At 39.7% G+C, this 15,447-nt stretch overlaps 1 protein-coding gene and 1 pseudogene across 2 annotated transcripts in view; one reads left to right on the forward strand and one right to left on the reverse strand.

Annotated features, from left to right (window-relative positions):
- The window catches only part of LOC149264209 (vesicle-fusing ATPase-like), a 320,022-nt gene that overhangs the window by 217,714 nt on the left and 86,861 nt on the right, over positions 1–15,447 (forward strand). The window lies entirely within an intron of this gene.
- On the reverse strand, positions 13,283–15,443 carry LOC149264211 (uncharacterized; annotated as a pseudogene).

Here is a 15,447-nt window from a genome sequence, read left to right on the forward strand (position 1 = left end):
ACATAGGAAATAGTTAAGTATAACTTGGTCTAGTGTAGAGTTAGGTAAAGTGTGTTTCTTTACTATGTACTTTTGTAACTTACAATCCAACGATTACGATATGTTCTAGACATGAAGTGATCTGACGGTTCATTCTCTCCTCGGTATTACCGACACTTGATTTGTGGCTTAACACCCGATTAGTTCATGATCTCTATTTAAAGAGCATGGAGGGTCATTTGTAAGGTGACCGTTCATGATAGAAGCTTATGTAATTTTTTTTTCTTTCACATTAATAAATTGCCTAAAGTGGTCACGTTGGCTCAGGCTGTGGATTGTTTCCCTCTTTTAGGGTTTTAACCACGTCAAGAATATTGGTGTATTAATCTCTGTTTGTGAGCGGTGTCCTTTGGTGTTCTATCTAAGGAAGTTACCTTGTAAATTCCTACAGTAATATGTCATATCCATATGAGGATCTTGTTTGCCATGTAATATGTCATATTCATATGAGGATCCTATCTGCCATTAATATAATGTGCCATATCCATATGAGGATCCCATTTGCCATGTCACACATATCATAAAGATGTATTCCATATCATACATACATACTATTTGCCATGACATACATATCTAGGGTGTCTGCCATGTCATATATTGTCAGCGATGTCTTTGTCATTGTTAATGGCATACATATTGTTGACCACTCTGTGTCAACGACCCCATAACAAGACACCCCTTTTTTCGCGAAGGAATCTATCATGTTCGAGTGTTCGTGCCTTTCAGATTTCATTATCAGTCGACAGTTTTGTAAAAATGTCAACCCATTCTGCATATATATGATGTCAATAATCGTAGTATGACCACGTCTGTATGTAACAACCTAGGTAAACCTATTGTTTTGGTGACGATTTCTATTCTACGAGGTTTTTTGTCTCACTGATTCATCTGTGTCTCTAGACACAAATGATCGACAAAGTTTTTCCCTCCACCCTCACCCTAAAGCTAGGGTGGATTTTGTTGTCAAGATCTTAGACGATTCCTAGTCTTTTAGATTCAGTCTTTGTAAAAGTGACTTGGGAATAATTTTACCTGATTGGCTAAATTATTTTATTACAAGTCACTTGGTCTATTAGATTATATTTTTTGTATCAGGGAAATGGGTAAATGTTGAGGGTCTATAATGAACGGGTGCTCCCCCTTTATGGGTTAGAAATGTAAAAGTTCATGTAAAAAATATTTTAGCTATAATGCTAAAGTATTAGAGGGTTGGAAAAATTAATAATCACCTCATGAGTCAATTAATTAAATTTTCTGGCTAAAATAAATTAAAATGATAATGCCATAAATTTAGTTAATTTAGGTCTTAGGAGAAATTAAATCCTCCAACATTTAAAATTCGTGGGCTTTAAGGTTTTTAATTTTTTGGAAGTCCCCGACCATGGGAATATTGAAAATTTCAAGATATTTTAGACCCTTAAGCCATAGCATTAAGTCAAAGTCAACTTTTGAGACAATTAACCCAAAATAATCATTTTTGAGTTAATTAAAAGAAAATTAAAAGTGAAATTCGAATTTCCTCAATGTTTTTTTTTATTTCAACGGTGATGATTAATATATCATTTGATTTTCATCAACGGTTGAGATTGCTTTGACAGGGATCAAGCCAACTAGCCGTTGGAGAAATTTTCTATTAGTGAGAGACCTCTCTCCATTATTTGGATCCGATCTTTGAATCACGTACTTGCTCTGAGAAAGCTCTTGTAACTTTTTTCTAGTTAATAAAACACAAAGAATTTGGGGTTTTAGACCGTGATGTTCCTCTTTCCGATTTATGTGGTAATATTGCTCTTAATACTCTGCTGCTTTTATTTGTATTTACTGGATAACGACCTTTTGAAGATTGATCTGTGCACAGGTATCTTGCACAAATTTATGGGTTTTTAAAATATCATTTTGATTTGATAGAAGTAGTAGGTATCTTTATTTCTTGATTATTTTATGATAATTTTGAATCTCTATTATTGTAACAATCAGATCTAAGTGTGCAAAAGTTATCTTTCAGGATTTGGGCGTTTGGGGAAGTCCTTAGCTCGACCAAATGACTCTCAGATTACAAAATCTAAAGAGCCTACTGTTTTCAATTTCTGAAGTCATCTTACAAAATATTTTATTTGCAGGGTTTTTCTTGGGCTTGTGCTTTTATTTAAAATTTCCAGTTTATTTATAAATATGTGCAAAATTGTTCAAATCTGGCTAATAGAGGGCTTTGATCTGCAGATATGCTAGATCTGTAAAAAATCATTGTAGATTTGTAAATATCAAATTTTTTAATTCATTGGGGTTTTGGGTATTTCATATTTTTTGTATAGACATGTTTCGGGGTTTTTTATCTTTTGTTTGTGCAGGGACAGATTTGAAGATTGCAGGTGATTTTTGTGGATTATGGAGACGGAGTTAGGCCCCTGAGGGCATCTCCATTTTGTTTGTAGGTTGAAGGGAAATTTCAAGAAGATCTTGGGCAAATTTTTTTTAGGGTCTCGAGGCCCTGCACTGGCCATCTTCAGTTCCCTTTCTCGGCCTCCCTTCCTTTCCTCTCAACCCTCATTCACGACCTCCCTTGCCTTCTCGGCCTCCCTTCCTTTTTCGGCCTCCTTTTCCCTTCTTGACCCTCCTCTCCTCCTCTTGGCCTCCCTTATCCCTCCAACCTTACGACCTCCCTCCTTATCTCCCCTGCTCTTCCTCTTATTGGTCTCCCTTTCTTGCCCTACCTTACAGCCTCCTCCTCTCGGCCTCGTTCATCCTTTCTCGGCCTTCCTTTATGTTGATTTGGGGTAACATTGGATGTGCTCTAGCCATGAAAATTGGTGGAGAGGCTAAGGCACATGAGGTCTCCAATACCCAGAAATGGTTTGAGCAGATTCTAAACAATTTGAGAGATATTAAAATAATTAATATTTTTAATGGAGTCCCTAAGTCTAAACTTAGGGAAAATAAAATATTAATGTGTATTAATATAAAACTGTGTTAGAATGATCTAAAAGTCATGGATCAAACCACAGTTAATCTTAGCCGTTGATTAGGGACTTAATCTTGGCCGTTGATTTGTTAATGAGAAAAGTATAATAGGAGGCTTGAGGGTCACTTGGAGAACACACCGAGTTGATCAAGATTTCGAATTTTTGGGGTAGGGTTTGCTGAGGAAGTTGAAAGAGTGATCAGAGTTGCAGCTGAGGGGCAGTGAATACAGAAGCAGAGAGGTAGAGATAGTACCAGGAAGATCAGCGCAGAAGCCGGGAGAGAGGGACGCAGAGCCAACCAGGGCTCATGTAGAGGTAGCCAGGAGCTGTGCAGTGCTTCAGAGAGCCAGCGTGGGTGACGCAGAGGATCTAAGGGTTGATGCAATGCCTCCAGAGGCTGGCGCAGGGTGAGCTAGGGTGACGCTGGGCCAAAAAAGGCTGACGCAGTCCCTAGAGGCTAACGCTGGGTGTTCGTGGGGCAGATTGGAGCTGGGAGCTGTCGGAGTGTTTATCCGGGGTTCAGCCGGAATATCTGCTTTCGAGTAGAGAGGTACTACTGCCGAGATTATTCTCTATTGGGTGAGCCGGTTTTGGCACCCAGATTGTATTCAGAAACTGCATAATAATAAAACCCTTAGATAACTGCACCGATTTTCCCGCATTGGGTTTTTCTGGGGACATTGGTCCAAAAACAACGGTGTTACTTGTGTGCTTGTTTTGTTTCCTTCAGTTGATGATCTGTAATGTGTTGAACATGTCCTTGTATTTATTTTTAGTATTTACATGGTAAATAACTTGTTAATTAATCAGAACCAATGTTGCACGAAGCGCCTCCCCCCCCCACGGTTCCAAGCCCTGAAGCGCATCCCGTACGGAAGCGCCTAGGAAGATTGGCCGGAAGCGCGCTTCCGAATTTTTTTCCGCTTCCTGGAAATTCGGAAGCGTGGTACGGAAGCACCGAAGCGCGCTTCGTATGACGCTTCGGGCATCGGAAGCGTGGCGCTTCGGAGGAGGAAGCGTACACTTCCTGAAAAGCGTTTAGAAAATCATTTTTTTTTTTCAATTTTTTTTTTTTTAATTTTAGGTGAGTTTGCTTGTTGGGGGTGGGTCCACCTTGGGTTAGGGTGACGAATGAAGGCAAAAAAAAATATAAATATAGCAGATGCTCCCTCATGGTAATGTTAAATTCTTAAAGTAAAAGTGACATTCTCCTCTATTTTTCATTTTCATCTTTTTACTTAAATTTTTAACATTACCATGAAATGACTCAGGATGTTTGAGAGTGGTTCCAGCCTCATTAGACTTCATATGGAGAAAATAGAATTTCATATCCTATTCAAAATTCAGTAGACTTAACAGTTTTCAGGAATTCAGGGTCAATGGGATTGTGGCATTTCATTAGATTATATCAAGTATGAAGGTATGCGATTAGCATTTAATCAAGAGCACCAAGCCCTATATGTACCCTAGTGTTGGTGGTGTTAATTGTTGAACTCCTTTGTCACGCGGCACACCCTTAGCAAAAAATTACCTTTCAATCAAGTCAAAATCATCGATCAAGCATGTTAAGCTTTTTCTACCATATTTTAAGTCTTGAATTAGGTAGTTTGATCAAAATTGGGCAATGTTGACTAATATCCCTAGACAATCGAGGTAGAGGCAAAGGCTAAGCAAGAGGAGAAGAATCTAGATTCTAGATGGTTGATGCATCTAAATGGTTGATGCTCGAATAATTAATCATTAATGTACAATGGATGTTATATCTATCTTGATTTATGCAAAAATATGCATGTTTTCATGTCTTCTACAATTAATTTGGTATTTGAGATGTTTGTTTTGAGTATAAATGCAAAAAAATATAAAAATAAAAATATATATATATATAGCAGACGCTTCACTTCCTAGATTTTTGGAAAATGACGCTTCTGCGTCCCCGCTTCCAAGAAATGCTTCCGCTTCGCCCTCGCTTCGTGCAACATTGATCAGAACAAGTAGGCAGAAATAAATCAGAAAATTACATGAAGGATTTCTAATAGTTAGACTTAGAAATTCCAACATGGTATCAGAGGGTGGTTGCAGTTCATAGGAGAATTGAGGACATCAGCTGAGCAGAGTAGCAGCAGTAGAAAACAACTGTTCCGAGTGACGTAAACTTGTTCTTAGAAGAGAAGCAGCAAGGAAGGGGTGATGTAGTGCCTGCGTCATCAAGTTTGAGCCAGGAAGAGGATCAACGCAGTGGTAGAGGGGAGCAAACTCGACCTATGTAGTGCCCAGTCATCTTTCTCAGTCAGGAAGGATTGACGTCGGTGGCCAGGAAGTGCGGATTTTGCTGGTATCGGATTGCGCAGAGCCTAGAAGCTATAACCTTTAGTTTGCTGGGGCTTAGGAGGTTGTGGGTAAATTGCAGAGTGAAGTTGGTGGGGTACTGTAGTCAAAACAATACCTAATAGGGCAAGACCAAGGAGGAGGGAGTTTCTACTGAGGATTTCTAGCCAAGAAATCTAGATCAGTGATCGGAGTGGGGGCATCTCGACATTGGTAGAGGGGTTTCTAGGAGGGAACTTGAGGCTCTAAGGGAGTCACACCGAGAACTTCCAGAAGGGAAGTAGAGGAGCAACGAGATGGCAGTGAACGAGGTAAGAGACCAGGACAGACTGGACGGAGCCTCAAACTTCGTAGTCTGGAAGGCCAGAATCTTATCCATTCTAGACAGGAACCGTCTCAAGCACTTTGCCTTGAGGACAATAGCGGTCCCAGTTGACCCGACTGATAACGATAAGTACGAGGATGTAATGGCGAGGGCCAAGAGCATCATCCTTGGCGGGGTCAAGGACCATGTAGTACCACACATTGCCGAGAAGAATATGTCAAATGAGATGTGGGAGGCCCTAAAGAAGTTGTATCCATTGTTTTAAAAGCCAGCCGGCTCGGAACAGACTCGGCCGAGTTGGTCCGAGCCGGTAAAAAAATTTGCAACCCGGCCTTTGAACCAGTTCGGCTGGCCGGTTTAAGACCGAGCCAGCCGAGTCATGTAATGTCTCGGCCAGCTCGGTCTTAACTCGTCCGGCTCGGCCGAGTCCGTTTCAACTCAACCGGGTCACTTCCAACGGCCAATGAACCCCCAAAAACGCAATTTTTTTGATTTTTTTTTATGTTTTTTCTGAGTGTGGGACTCCAAATGGTTTTATGAATTGGTTTGTTGGTCTTTGGGGTCCATCCCTATTTAATACTATTGATATGTTATTCATGGTAATGTTAAATTCTTAAAGTAAAATTGACATTCTCCTTGATCTTCATTTTCATCCTTTTACTTAAATTTTTAACATTACCTTGAAATGACTCAGAGAGTGGTTCCGACCTCATTGGATTTCATATGGAGAAAGTAGAATTTTAGATTTCATTCAAAATCCAGCAAACTTATCAGTTTTTTCAGGATTTCAGGATTGGGGGATTGCAATGTTTCAATTGAATTTTGTCATGTATTAGGGTATGGAACTCGTATTTAATCAAGAGCACCAAGCTCTCTATGTACCTTGATGTTAGTGACGATGGTTGTCGAACTCATCCGGAATTCGCTCCCAAACCGTGAGCTTCTGAAAATGTCGCTCCCGCTCTTGTTTTCGCTCCCGCTCCCTGCTTTCGCTCCCGCTCCCAAGTAACACTGAGCTAGATGATGTTGGCAACTCTAGCAATAGCCAGTAGTACTAGTCACAAACTTTTGTTGTAGAGGCCATTTCTAGCCTCCTTGGATATGTGTTTTTGTTTTCATCTCTGTACCATCATCGTGTATGTATTGGACAGTGCACTGGGTACCATTTTGATATAATGGATATATTCATGAGCCTACTTTGATCATATGTTGTCTTCTATCTATATTCTAATGTTGTGTGTTTGGAAACATGAATGAAAATCTTTAAAATTATGTGTTTTTATAAAAAAAAATATTTAATGTATTTTTTAAACGACTGAGTCATTGAAATCGAGCCGGCCGAGTCGATACTGAGTCAGAGTCAGAGTCAGAGTCGTAGTCGACCCTCGGCCGAGTCGGAGTCGGAGTTTTAAAACATTGTATCACATACTTCCGTGCAGAGGAAGCTGCTACTAGAAAATCAGTTGCGGTCATACCAGATGCAGAAAGGGGAACAGATCGACATCTTCCTCGGTCGATTAAAGGAGATCCGGGTTCAGCTGACTTCCATAGGGGCCACGCTGGATCAAGAATTGATGGTGAGAACAACTCTGAACGCAGTCTCAAAAGACTGGGAGGTGTTTGTCCAGAGCATATTGGGCAGGGCAACCCTTCTAGATTGGGAGGAAATGTGGGCGGCTCTTCGCCAAGAAAAGATCAGAAGGCTAAGCAAGGCGGGAGCAACGGTAAGGGGATCAGAATCAAGAAGGAAGAAGAGGAGGATGTTGCCCTAATATCTGAGGGAAAGCAGGAGAAACGAAAGAAGAAGGACCTCTCCAAGGTCAAATGCTTCAACTGTGGGGAATTGGGTCACTATGCGAGCCAGTATCAGAGGAAGAAGAGCAAAGGAGAGGCTTCCGAGACCAAGGCAACACCAGCAAGGGCAGAGAAGGAAGTGGAGACAGATGATGACTGTGCCATGAGTGCTGACACACCACTTGAGCGGAAGTGGGGAGACATTGAGCTGTAGTCAGACAGACTACAGGCGATGAGTGGTAGGATCCTTGAGGTACCCAACCTCTCGGATTATACCTGGTTACGGGAGCCCCGAAGAGGAGTAGCAGTGCTGGCGGATGTTGGCAGAGACAGATGCGGATGGAGCAACAAAGGGAGCTACAGTGTAGGAGTCCCAGGACAGCGTGAAGAAGCAGTGCGAGATGCACAGAGTTGATGCAGCAACACAGAGGTCAGAGAGGGAGCACTTGTCAGTGACAGAGAGAGTTTCAGCATCGGGAGTGTTTCTAGCTTGACGGAGATGTCAGAGTTGGGAGATCAGTTACTTACTTCTCAGTAACTGAGTTGTAATGCAATAGTTAGCAGTGGCAGTGCTATGGGTAACACGATGCAGCATGATGAGAGGGGTTGCAGTGCAGATGCAACAGTGGTAGTGGTAGGGCCATGGGCAGCAGCACAGATGCAGAGGGAGCTGCCGTACAGATGCAGCAGTGGCAGTGGCAGGGCCATGGGTAGCAATACATGATGCAGTAGTGCAGAGGATGTTGGGCAGCAGGCCTAGCATTAGCACAGGGACCGATGCCAGATGATCAGGGTGATGCTCAGTGAGGAATATTACTAGATCACAGTCCTTGCTAAGAGGGAGTGTTGATTTGGGGTAGCATCAGATGTGATCTAGCCACGAAAATTGGTGGAGAGGCTAATGCACATGAGATCTCCAATACCCAGAAATGGTTTGGGGCCTGTGCAGATTCTAAATAGTTTGAGAGATATTAAAATAATTAATATTTTTAATGGAGTCCCTAAGTCTAAACTTAAGAAAAATAAAATATTAATGTGTATTAATATAAAACTGTGTTAGAATGGTGCAAAAGTCATGGATCAAGCCAGAGTTAATCTTAGCCGTTGATTAGGGACTTAATCTCGGCCGTTGATTTGTCAATGAGAAAAGTATAAGAGGAGGCTTGAGGGTCACTTGGAGAACACACCAAGTTGACCAAGATTTCGATTTTCTGGGGCAGGGTTTGTTGAGGAAGTCGAAAGAGTGATCAGAGTTGCAGCTGAGGGGCAGTGAATACAGAAGCAGAGTGGCAGAGATAGTACTAGGGGGATCAGCGCAGAAGCCGGGAGAGAGGGACGCAGAGCCAGCCAAGGCTCACGTAGAGAAAGCCAGGAGCTGCGCAGTGCTTCAGAGAGCCAGCATGGGTGATGTAGAGGATCTAAGGGCTGATGCAGTGCCTCCAGAGGCTGGCGCAAGGCGAGCTAGGGTGACGCTAGGTAGACGCTGGGGTTTTCATGTGGCAGATTGGAGCTGGGAGTTGTCGGAGTGTTTATCTCGGGTTTCAGCCGGAACATCTGCTTCCGAGTAGAGAGGTACTACTGCTGAGATTATTCTCTATTGGGTGAGCCGGTTTTGGCTCCCAGATTGTATTCAGAAACTGCATAATAATAAAACCTTCAGATAGTTGCACTGGTTTTCTTGCATTGGGTTTTTCCGGGGACATTGTGCCAAAAACAATGGTGTCACTTGTGTGCTTGTTTTGTTTCCTTTAGTTGATGATCTGTAATGTGTTGAGCATGTACTTGTATTTATTTTCAGTATTTACATGGTAAATAACTTGTTAATTAATCAGAACAAGTAGGCAGAAATAAATCAGAAAAGTACATGAAGGGTTTCTAACAGTGAGACTTAGAAATTCCAACACTTTACGACCTTCACTCCTCGGCCCTCACTCCTTCTCCTTCACTACCCTGTCTCCCTCTCCCTCATGGCAACCCCTTCTCCCTCATCCTCCTCTCGGCCTTCCTTCATTCTCGACCTCCTTTTCTTCATTCTCAGCCTCCCCTCATCTCCATCTCTCGGCCTCCCTTCATTCTCGGCCTCCTTTTCTTCATTCTCGGCCTCCCCTCATCTCCATCTCTTGGCCTCAAGGCATTTCCGTCAAGCCACTCTTCCTTCATTCCCTATCGCCATAATTATGTCACTAAATTTTTCCTAAAATTTCCCAAAAAATTTTAATAGTTTTTTTAACAATTTTTTTTTTGAATTTTGCATTTTGATTTGAAGATTTTCAATGACTTGGGCAGCTTGTCTCCAAGTATCTTCAAGCCCTTAAGGGCTGACATGTGCACATCCTCTAAACCCTTACCTCATTTCATTTATCTGATTGAAAGCAAGTCTAATACCGGCATAGAATTTCAGTTAACTAAAGTTTAGCAACAAATTTAGTTTGCAGTCTTTTATTGTAGTACATTTTAGAAATAGAACTATTTTTAGAAACTTTTTGCATGCTAATTGATAAATTTCTGAATATTATCTCACTGCTTTTTCAGTAATTTGTTTTTGAGTTTTAAGACTAAATGCATCACTAGATCGGAAATAGTTAAACTCAGAAATTTTCTGAATTATTTATTATCAGTTTGTCATTTGAAGTTTCTCTTGTTATACATAGAAAAAATCTGAATCTTGAATGGTTATAGGATCATTGTTTTAAAATATATTGCTGGCATTGTCATTGGTTTTAAGAGCAGATTACTAGAATTGATATTTCAGACTTTGCATCTAATTGTTGTGATCAGAATTTAAGCACTTAATTTCTGAAGTGCATTTGTTTTTACATGCTCATTCAGGAAAGATTAATTTAGTTTTACTTATGCATCTAATGATCTCTGATTGATTACTTCATACAAATAGATTTATGAATATAAAGTGTTTTATTTCCAGCATTTTACATTGGTTTCCTGTTATGTTTTCAGTAATTATTTGTGCAGACTTCATATTTTACATTACTGGTATAAGTATTTGTTTTCACATTAAGTTCATTTTTCCGAGCCTTAATTTAAAAAACCCTTGCAACATAACTCAAAATAATTCATATTTTAGGCCCTCATTTAACTAAAATTAACCAAGTCCTTGCATTTCACATAGCTTTAAGTTTTGCATTTGCATATAAGACAATCAAATCATTTAGCAACAGTTTCCCATCATTTACTTGAAATTTATTTCCTTCGCAAGATAGTTGACTCCACAAGGCGTTGGTATCATTTTCCTCAAATCAGATCGAATCCTTTGAAAGTCTTGCGCAATCTAAACAAGTATTGGTTGCTTAACTGTGTCTCCCAGATTGGTTGGTTCCCAACCGATCTTCACTCATTCCATTTTCAAAGGGTCTCCCCCCCTTAGTCTACTATTGGGAGACAACTCAAACAGAGAGATTGGGGATCAGTGTGACAACGCTCGATCTGAGCCGTTGTCGCGGTTCTTAGACATTCTATGCGACAACACATACTATAAGGGTTTACACAAACTCTCATCATTACTTAGCATACAATAACAATTTTGGATAATGCTTCACATCATATACTGTCATACCTTAGTAGATGGCTTGGATTAAATGCATACCACTTGCATAACATACATATTATGTTGTACATGCTATATACTCTATGCAACTTGAGCACTTCATATAACAAAACTTTGACATTGGATCATATAAACTGTGTAACACGTGGATCAAGCAATTGTAGCATTTGTCACCTTAGAACAACTTGGAGCAGCATACTCACTGTAACATCTGGCAACATGAAGTATACCTTTTAATAGTATTTTAATAGTATCTTAGAGCCTCTGAACTTTGTTCTTCGGATAAAGATAGGAGACTTGAGTCATTACAAAGCGGTCCCCTCATATCATAGTTATTTTGCCTTGGACACATCACTCAGAAACTCATATTACTATCACATCAAGTCAAGGCATCGAAAGTTTTGTTTAAAGAAGGCATCCAAGTTCTGTTATAAAGAAGGCTCCCTAGTTCTGTTCTAAGGATAGTCAACCAAGTTTCTGTGAATATCATTCTGCAAGAGATTTGAAATTATGATGTAAGGCATTCGAAGGTTTGACATTTAAAGCTCTGTGCTGAGAAATTCATCCAAAGATTTCTTGACTGGTTGAAGTTCCCCTGTGAAGGTCTGTTAACCATTAAAGTCCTATGCGAAGTTCTGATGATGTTAAAGGATTCTTCTAAAAGAGGGACACAAAGTTCTATACTGTTCTCGGAGAAACTTGATACTCAAATTCTGAGGGTACTGTGATCATCCGAATTTATATGTAGCAGGGAAAATGAATCTTGAATGGAGGGATTATCTTTCATACAGATCCCTTTTGAGGTATACGTGTCATAGACCTGAAACAAATGCGAGCTATAGTCCATTAGCAGGCCAGGATTGGTCACTTGAATGGATATGGATCACTTCTCATATCATAACGCTTCCTTTGATAAGATGCTCAGCTTTGTATGGCAATTTGACTATGTTCTTTGACTTCTAGCACATGGATCATGGGTACTTGATCTTTACTCATTTGACTGTAATTTAGTCACTGATCAGGGCTTGCTAAAAGGTTTCTCTCATTGCTTCTATTTGAAGATTTCGAGACCCTTTCTTCTAGCAAGATAGACACAACAAATGTGCACTCATAGTCCATTTTAATGTTGTCTTATTTTGCAGAGAAAGGAGATTTGTCAATAAAATTCTCCTTGTGATTGCTTTTTCTTTTACTCTTGCTTGGGCATGTTCTCTCCTAAGCTTTGATACCATGTTAAATTTGGATTAACATGTTCCTTGCTTAAGTCAATCACTTCATTAGCCCATTATTAATTCTATTATTCCATTACAAATCATATTTACCATTGACTGAAAGAACATTGAATGTAAATGTAGAAGACAAGCCAAGACAAGAAAAAACAAGGATTGGATCAAGCCAGGGAAAAATCCCAATATGGGAAAACCCTTGAGCAATTCTTCTTATTGTCAAAATCAAATGATCAGCAGAGAGAGATAGAGAGTACAATCAAATTCAAAACTGACTTGCCATGAATGATGATTTGAACCACTGTCCAAATGCCAAGGATGCATCCCAATCAAGTATGCAATTATGTCCTCAAGTAGCAGTAGACAAATACTAAATAGAGATCAAGAGTCGCTTAAGCAACGACAAAATGATATCCTAAAGGAACTCGGTCCTTGATTATTTGATGCGGTCCATTCTTTCTTGAATGGAATAAGCTCAAGATAGTTCAAGAATGGACAATCAAACAAGGTCAATAAGTTGTTGTCTAATGTCTGCAATATGCTGCTTAAGTCTTCAATGCTATAGTAGCATTAGACTGCTCATAGACAAAGGTTACACCCTTTGAATTGACTACGAACTACCCTCCTTGACTGTGGCCTACCCTTCTTGACAGCGACTAAGATGGAGGATACAAACCAATGTTATCGGAACCGAACTGGTCATCGAATCGAAAAAATCGGAACCGGAAAAAACCCAAAAAAAAAATTGGTTTAACCAAAATACATAAAATATTCATATTTTAAAGAAAAAACAGATATATTCATGTACATCCATATGAATTCAAACCATTTATACACAAATATGCAAAAGTTCTCATTTATATAGCAAGTAATAGTGCATATAACCAAAATAGCACTTAGTGCAAAACATCGTTGAACCAAAAATGTTACAAACATCAAGAAGCAGGCTCTAAAAGGCCTTTATAGTCCAAAATAACATGCTAGATCATAGTATTATACTACATCCTACAATGCTACAAGCTATAGCTATAGCAAGTCAATGATCAAATCATCAATCATCATCAGAATCATCATCCTCCTCATCCTCATCTAAAGACTGAGTAGCATCCAAGTTTGCAATGGGATTACGACTTGATTCCCCTAGCCTTGAAGCTGCTACTGGTGCTTCTGATATATCTACCTCTGCATCCTGTGGAGGTGGGTCCAAGTCCAACCAAGAAAGGTCTTCATTGTCAAATGCTGCTGGTTGACTCTCCACAACCCATTCTGATGTTGGATCAAAGTCACCCAAGACAATGTTGCTTGTTTCAGGGGTTTTATTTAGCAATTGATTGTGCCTCAACCTAAGGTTGTACTGAACAAAAACCATGTCATTCAATCGCTTTTGCTCCAAACGGTTCCTCTTCTTAGTGTGTATATGCTCAAACACACTCCAATTTCGCTCACACCCTGAAGCACTACATGTCTAACTCAAAATTCTAATTGCAATTTTTTGCAATTGAGAGCATTCACTACCAAATTGTTGCCACCAATATGCTGCAAAAAGAGTGGAAGGAAAAAAAGTATTAGCAAATGAATTTGAAAGTTGAAATCAAATGAGTAAATTATTAATATAAGAATTTGCAAATTTGAATAGTTTTTACCTGGGGGCTCTTTGCTCTATTTCTTATAGCCATAGAAATTCCAAAGGTACTAAGACTCTCACTAAAATTCAAGAGCTTGTTATGAATTTGATTTTGAGTCTTGGAATCTAGGATCATGTGCTCAATGCATTTATACAATCACCCTAAAACCTCTCCATTAGCCTCAAAATTTGTAGTGTAATGGTACCTTCAAAATTCAGAAAACAAAAACATATTCATCAAGTCAACAAAGCTAAAAGCTAAAAGAAAAAGTTAAAGCTTATAACTTATAAGCAATGAAAATTGAAATCCAAAATAACATACCTTGGATTTAAGTAGTAGCCGATTGCATGTAAAGGTCTATGGAGTTGTTTGTTCCATCTCTCATCAATGATTCTCCATAGAGGAATGTACTTTTGTTTTTTATCCCCATATGCTGCCTTTATTTGTTCCTTGGCCTAATCCATGGCCTCATAAACAAAACCCATAGCAGATTTATCACTATCCACCATCCGCAAAACTTTGACAAGAGGTTCACTAAATAGCACAATCTCCTCTGCCTTTAACCAAAATCTTTTGTCAAATACTTGGTCAACCATTTGTTTCCCTTTTGCTTTTTTGCTCTAATTAAATGAATTCCATTCATCACATGAAAACATCTTCCTCAAGTTTGCTTTTTGTTGAACAAGGGATCACAACGAAAAGAAGTTGGTTGCAAATCGTGTGATGGCTGATCGAACAAGCTCTTTACCCCCTGTGTGCTTTCTCATAAGGTTCAAAACCCATGAGTGGTTGTAGATGTACCTGGTTATGGATTTTGCATCTTCCACACACTTCTTCACCCACTCAATTTTGCCAATATCCTCAAGCATGAGGTCCAAACAATGGGCTGCACATGGAGACCACCAAATGGTGGGGTGTTTTTCCTCCAACATCTTTCTTGCTGCAACATAGTTAGAGGCATTATCTGTGATAACTTGTACAACATTTTCAGCCCCTACTTCCATAACTACTTCATCCAAAAGACGAAATAGCAATTGTGCATCTTTCACCTGATCAGATGCATCAACAGATTTGAGAAACATAGTACCTTTTGGACAAGCAATTAAGAAATTTAGTATGGTGCGAGATCTACCATCAGTCCATCCAACAGACAATTGTGCACTCTATTTTGGTCCATGATTTCTTGAACTCTGTAAGGTACTCTTCTATTCTTTGGACCTCATTTTGTAAAAGTGGCCCCCTGATATCATGAAAGCTAGGGCCTTTGAAGCCTGCTCCACATGAAGCTATAACATCAATCATGGGTTGATAATATGCAGAATTAGTAGCATTAAAATGTATGTCTGCATCATACCACCATCTAGCAATGCATTCATATGCAGCCTCCTCTATTTTCTTCCATTTAGCATCAAGGGTTGGTTGAGAATCAGGGGTGGTGTGGGGTACAAAGAAGGAGTCAATCCCTTTACGGGTTGTTGTCCTCTTCAAGTTTAAACCACTTGAACTACCCTCTCCAACTTTAGAAGGGAAACTAGAGGATTCTTCAAAACTGGGCACATGTGCTTCAAAATCAGGGTCACTATACATGACA

This window comes from Pinus tabuliformis, chromosome 6 (assembly GCF_031772625.1).
Source record: "Pinus tabuliformis cultivar Carrire ecotype Pingquan chromosome 6, CPIR1, whole genome shotgun sequence".
Classification (NCBI taxonomy): domain Eukaryota; kingdom Viridiplantae; phylum Streptophyta; class Pinopsida; order Pinales; family Pinaceae; genus Pinus; species Pinus tabuliformis.